This window comes from Phacochoerus africanus, chromosome 3 (assembly GCF_016906955.1).
Source record: "Phacochoerus africanus isolate WHEZ1 chromosome 3, ROS_Pafr_v1, whole genome shotgun sequence".
NCBI classification, from domain to species: Eukaryota; Metazoa; Chordata; class Mammalia; order Artiodactyla; family Suidae; genus Phacochoerus; species Phacochoerus africanus.
In genome coordinates, this window is record NC_062546.1 from 190,441,851 (window position 1) to 190,448,697 (window position 6,847).

The following is a 6,847-nucleotide window of genomic DNA, read 5'->3' on the forward strand; positions in this document are numbered from 1 at the left end:
CCACCCACAAATCTACATTTTTACTGTTTAACTCTAGTAATTCCGATATGTGGCCTGGAATCATACCCACTTTCAGACATGCCTTTCTATTCCAAGTGGCCCAGCACACATGGCTATTTGAGCTCTAAAATATCCTCCAGTTAATAAAGTCAAGACATAAATTTTCTCATTCGTAAAATGAGGCAGTTGGTGTAGAATCTAGATGATCTCCAGGAGCCTTTCTATTTTCAAGAACCAGTTCTTCTTTGCTTGAAGGACCAGTGTGAGAGCTCTTGGGGGTTGGTATGAACCACAGTCACTGGAAGAAGGTAAGAGAGAAGCTGGACAGCTGAGTGTGCAGACAAGGTTGTCTGTCACCTCATGTGGAGGGCTCCCATGCCAAGGATCTGCTGACCACCTTCATGTGAGATGTCTGTACACCAGGACCCTAGGTGTTTACAGCAGAGATGGCTGAATGAATTGACCTCTGAAGCAGATGACAAGCATCAGTGGAAAGGCAGAAAATTCCTAGACACAGAGGTTGCCTGAACACACCTGGAGAAGAAGCACCATGAGCAGCTGCCCATGGTCTGGAAAGAGATTGGGTTGGGAGTCTGGAGGTGGTTTCCAGTCCTGGCCCAGCCACTAATTTGTTCAGTGGATATGAGCATGTCACTGGGACTCAGTGTCTTTCTTGGTAACAGAAAGGAACTGGATCATATAGTGATGTTTGCAGCCCAAAGAGAATGCTCTGCGGCCCCCTGCTCCCCAGCTCTTCTTCAATTACAGCAGCTGGGAATTTGCCTATTTTGTTTATTTGGGTTCTGTGTAAAGCCTCTTTAGAAATATGGGTCCAGTGTGAAAAAAAAGTTGAAAAGTACTGGATTTTTTTCAAGGCAGGCTGAAGCTTCAAGTCTCTGAGGCTGGTATCTCTGGAACCCTTGGAACAAACTTTTGGGGATTCAAGTGTATCCATATTCAAATAAGCACAACATAAGTATTTAATTCATTGGTCTGACTTCTTTGCAACTAAGAACCCCAAGTTCAGGTGAGTGGGATGGGGGTTGAACAGTAAATACTGGACCCAGTGAGGGCCAATATTTAATTTAAATAAACACAGCTGAGCAAACAGAAGACTTTAAGCTAGGGCTGTATTTATGTAGTCATTTCCTCAGTGGGCTATGTGCCAAATAAATTCAATGGCTTTTTGACTTTTTCCCTCTGATCTTAAGAGTGGTCTGTTTGACTAAGCTGATGGAACCAATTGAAAAGTCCAGACATAAAAAACTGGGAACCTTTTGATAAAGGGCATTTTAATCTAAGCCTTTCATTATTTACTGTTGTAAAACAAAGGGCTTAAGGAACTTCTAGAAATTTAGAACAGAAAGATTTGTATAACTTAATTGTCTCTACCTTCTTTACTTCTCTTAAGCAAAAGTAGAAATCGTTCTGGGGCTATTATGCTGACATAATCTGGGTGTTGCTTCTTGAGCAACTCAGCAGAATTATCCAGAATGAATATCCTAAGGTTTCGCCCAGACTGCTCTGAGTTGAATCTTGGTGTTTCTTAGGTGAGGGCACTGATACTACAGCCTTGGAAACTGCAATTTCATCATTTAATTAAGAAACAGAACATGTAAACAGTGCCTCCATGGAATTTAATGGCTTGGGATGTATTTTCATATTTTTGAGATGCTTCACATTTGATCCATGCACTAGTAATAATGCAAGTCACTATAAAGCCAAACTCACAGACTTCACTATTGTATTGGTTTAATACAATAGATGTTATTGATCATTCATATAGAGCCCATAGTGGGTTTAGGCATCCTACCTTCCATGCAAAGACTCAGGGACCCAGCCTTCTTCCACCTTGTGGATATGGCATACTGGCTTCTTGCTCATTTTTTTCCTCTCTTTTTAGGGCTGCACCCATGGTACATGGATGTTCCCAGTTTAGGGGTCCAATCAGAGCTACAGCTGCTGGCCTACACCACAGCCACAGCAACATCAGATCTGCGCTGCGTCTGTGAACTTCACCACAGCGCATGGCAACACCAGATCCTTAACCCACAGAGCGAGACCAGGGATCGAACCTGCAACATCAAGGTTTCTAGTTGGATTCGTTTCCGATGAGCCACGATGGGAACTCCAGGCTTCTTACTCATAATAACCGAGATGTGACATTTGTTACTTTTGTTTTTGCTCCGTTAATGAGGACTGTCTGTACCAGGTGTGAGACTGAACTACCATTCTGGATTGAAAACCTTATCCCTACAAAATCTTTACATGGTGGAAGGAAAGTGCACCATCTTCGGCAAAAACTATCTTTGCTACAACTAGCAACAGCAAACTAAGGACGTTGGAGAGCCATCGAGTAAGGGTGCAGTTTTGACCAATTAAGTCCCAAAAAGACAAGTCGATGGCATTGTGGACCTTAATCAAAACAAGAGGAGAAAAATGCCTAAGGAAATGACACAGTCTGAGCCTTATAGAGAAGTGCCATCCATCCAACCTGGTTGAGGGCAAAAATTTGTCTTTGTAAGCACCGCAGGAGAAAGGGCACAAGCAAAGGTCAACTTCTTCCATGTAGGTCAAAAAAAGACTTGCTTCATCTGCACCTCAGAGATTTTCTGCTGATGAAATTGTTTTATTAGATCACCTCTAATACCTATAGTCTGGCAATATGAGTTTCTTTTTTTTTTGTTATTGAAATCTTTGAAATGAACATATCTGTCTTTGGTATGATTAAGGATTTTTCTTCAGGAGAGGCATAGACAAAAGTGTTCTAAAAATTAATCAGAGGTAATGGGGAGCTAAATGTTTGTTTTTCTCAACGAGTCTTGGCCATATTTCCAAATATTTAAATGTAAAATACGTATCATTTAACCACAACTTTAATACTATATGTAAACACAAAGCAGATGGTTAACTGGCATGTATTTTAAGGCTTTAATCACAAACAACCTACATATAAAATTTTCAAATAAGAATAAGCCTATTAAGTCTCCACAAACAGGAATTTTGAGAATTATTATTTGAACTTCAGTCTCAGATCAAATTTTTCTAAGAATGTATTTTATCTCCGACTACTTCATATCATTATTGATTTTTAAAAAGTCAAATAGTTGCAAAAGTACTGGGATGGTGAGGTTTCCTAGTGAATCACTGCCCATAAAGGGGTTTGATCCTGAGCCTTTGGGGCAATGCAGTTAATAGTTCATTCTGGTACCAGGAAAGCAGCTTTTCCTCCAAAAAGCCCTGTCCAATTTTCTTCATCACTGTTCACAGGACTTTGGGTTTGTACTTGCAGAAAAAGATCTATGTTTTGGTGTTCAGAGTCAACCAATATGAATTAACAGAAGAGAAGATTTGTAATGCACAACTGTTGACAATTATGATGCTCTCTGCAGTTATCTGTATGTGTGGAAGGACAGGGTGACTTCCATAGGACAGTGGAGAAAAGGGCCAGCCTCACTCACCTGTGGGCAGAGATCAAGATGACAGCGGATTGATTCTGGGGGCAGTTTTCCTATCTGCCCTAAGAGCCACTTGCTTCATTCATACTATTTATTTTTATTTACTTAAAAAATTTCTCAACCTCCCTTTTCTCTGGATTCCTAAAGGAAGAACCACGACCTTTGAGTGCTCACTAGCTCCTTTATGTCAAATGGCATCATGGAGCAGGAAGTCGGCCCAGTGCTGGGGGCAGATTCACCTGGGCTGGATTTGGGGGTCTGCTACCTGATAACTTTGTGAGCATAGGTTCTCTGTGCCTCAGTTTTCTCATATGTAAGATGGGCCATGGTAAAGATTAAATATAATTCATTAAAAGCACTTTGTACATAATAATGATCTTATCCAATATTATCTTCTGTCTCTATTTTTTAATCATTTATCATCTATTTATCTATCATTTATCTGTCATCATCATCTATTATCTCTCACCTATTAATCTTCTGTTATCTATGTTTATCATCTGTCATCATCCTATACATCTGTCTCTCTCTCTTTTTTTGTGTGTCTTTTTAGGGCCTCACTCATGGCATATGGAGGTTCCCAGGCTAGGGGTCTAATTGGAGCTATAGCTGCCAGCCTACGCCAGATGGACAGCAACGCAGGATCCGAGCCGCGTCTGTGACCTACACCACAGCTCACAGCAATGCTGGATCCTTAACCCACTGAGCAAGGGCAGGGATAGAACCCGCAACCTCATGATTTCTAGTTGGATTCGTTAACCACCGAGCCACAACGAGAACTCCCTATCTGTCTCTCCATTATCTATCTATCATCTCTCTATCTACCTATCATCTATCTATCTATCTATCTATCTATCTATCTATCTATCTATCTATCTATCTATCTGTCTATCTATCTATCTACCTATCATCTATCTATCTATCATCTATCTATCATCTATCTATTTATCTATCTACCTATCATCTATCTATCATCTATCTATCTATCTATCTACCTTACATAGCTATTTATCCCTTTCTTTCTCTCTATTATATGTATATACATATATGATATGTAAATTTGTACAATTAAAAGATCAACAGATAGTAAGGAAGAGAGAGGAAAGATGGAGAGGGAGGAAGGAGGCAGTGGGAGAATTGTTTCATTACTTTTGGGATACCTTTGACTTTTTTTTTGTTGTTATGTAATATTTCAGGCAAACACAAGGCATAATAATTTAGCAGATTCATATGTATTCACTACTCAGCTTAAGAAGCAGAACCACACAAGATCAACTGACGTCACCGTTGTACTCTTTTAAAAATCTATGTTCTTTTCTTTCCTCTGCCCTTTCTCCTCCCCAGAAGTCACCACCACCCTGATTGGGTGATCACCACTCTTGTACAAGTTTTTATACCTTTACTATTATGTCCTTATCTACTACCAATTTGTAGTGTTGTTATTTTAAACTTTAGATAAATGATATAACATATGTATATTTCTGCAATTTGCTTTCAATGTGTAATATTAATTACACTTTTGAGATTTATGTGTTGATATGTGTATCTTTAGTGTATTCATTTTAACTGCTGTGTAGTATTCCATGTGCTTCCCCCCCCCCCCTTTTTTTTTTCTGGTAGACTTCCTTTCTCCAGCCTCATCCTACCCTGCTTTACTCCATCTGTTCTTCTAAATCTCTCCCGTCATATCCCACCCAATGAGATGTTGTATTGGCAAAAGAGAACAGGTAAAACCATCTTTGGCTTATTGTTGACCTATGAGAACACTCTGTTCTGAGCTCCATGATGGATACGTGACATTTTGATGTAGATTAAAAACAAGTCATTAACCTGTCAGGCACAAAAATATTCTACTAAATAACATATTCAAAAAATATGCTTGTCCCTGGAGTGGGAGTCTGGAATGCCTATTGTGCATATTGTATGGCAGTAGAAAACCATGTTTGAATAGCCATCTCAAAATGCCCTTCATTGCTGAGATAAACCCTTGTAAATATTCTCCTATCTCACGCTCTCCTCTTTGCTTGGAGGAAATTATGTAGAGAGAAGTCACTCATATGGTGTTTCCTTTATGATCTTCAAACATATTATACTTTACACATATTAAAATATACCATGTATGCATAACTTATAAATTAGAATAACAATCAACATCCATGAAGCTATCTGTCAACCTGAGAACTTCAACGTCATAACAACTTGCATCGCCTACAGGCTTCCCTGGAGTTGAAGACATCATTTAAGTATTTCTTAGTGCTTGTCTTGAGCATCTGTACTTTGGTGAGGATGTGAAGTTTCAGGGAGCAGATGAAGGAGGCACCATTCTGTTTTTGCCTGAAATTGTAATTGCCAGCGTCTGGATATGGGCCCAGTGTGTGATGCTGGAGATTTGTAACTGTTTAATTCATTTCCTTTTTTGAAGCCTCAATTTTCTTGCCTGCAAATTGGAAGGGCTGGATTAGACAAACTCTAAATTCCTTTCCATCTGCTGAGTAAAACACAGGCTTCTGTTAGGTCTCTATGGCTCCACTAAGGTAGTATTGGTCTGCAGAAAAACTCCACTCTACAGCTGGGTCCAGTTACAGAGCTTGCTTGGGAGCTTTTTGAGGGGGTGACAGAAAACCGCTGTTTTCTCTGAGCAGTCCATAGACTTGTGTCTTTCTTTCCTAAGAATGAATCATGGAATCGGGGAGCTGGATCTCCTCCAAGCCTCAAACCATTCTAAGTCATTCATTGTCTTTGAACTTAGTTTTCCATTTTTTTTCTTCTTCCTAGTATCTAGTTACTGAATCAAGATTATGACCAATTTCAAAGGATGAGTAAGTTTAAAAAGAGGAAAAGAGCCTTGGTGGGGGTGGGCAATGGGTGACTACTAACTTCAAATATTTGCTGGCTAGCATGTTGAAGACAAAGGAAAATATTCTAAGATAGTTGTAAGGGGAAAAGCAATGACTAATGGTCAGAGGCTACAGGAATGCGGCATGGGGCTGTATAAGAACTTTTTGACAACCAGCCATCTTGTGAGGAAGCTCTTTGTCCAGAAAGGTGTCAAATACTGGGAAATTGATTCAGTCAACAAATATATCACATACATATAGTTGGACCTTGGGCTGAGTTCTGTGGGGGAAACAAACACGAATAAGATGTTGTTCCCACAGTCAGGACCTTCCAGCCTGGTAGACACATACCATGTTCTGCTTTACAAAACAGCTAGAGACCCATTTGTAGAGCCATATGTCAGCCATAAGCAAAGGCCTTTCTAGAGTTGAGGGAAATATCTTCTCAGGTTAAGGGAAGAGAAGATGCTGTTGTGAAGGTGCCAAGGTCTTGGCACTTGAATTGAGCTTTGAAGGTGGAGAGAAGGTAAAGATGTGGGAATGGGGAGACCC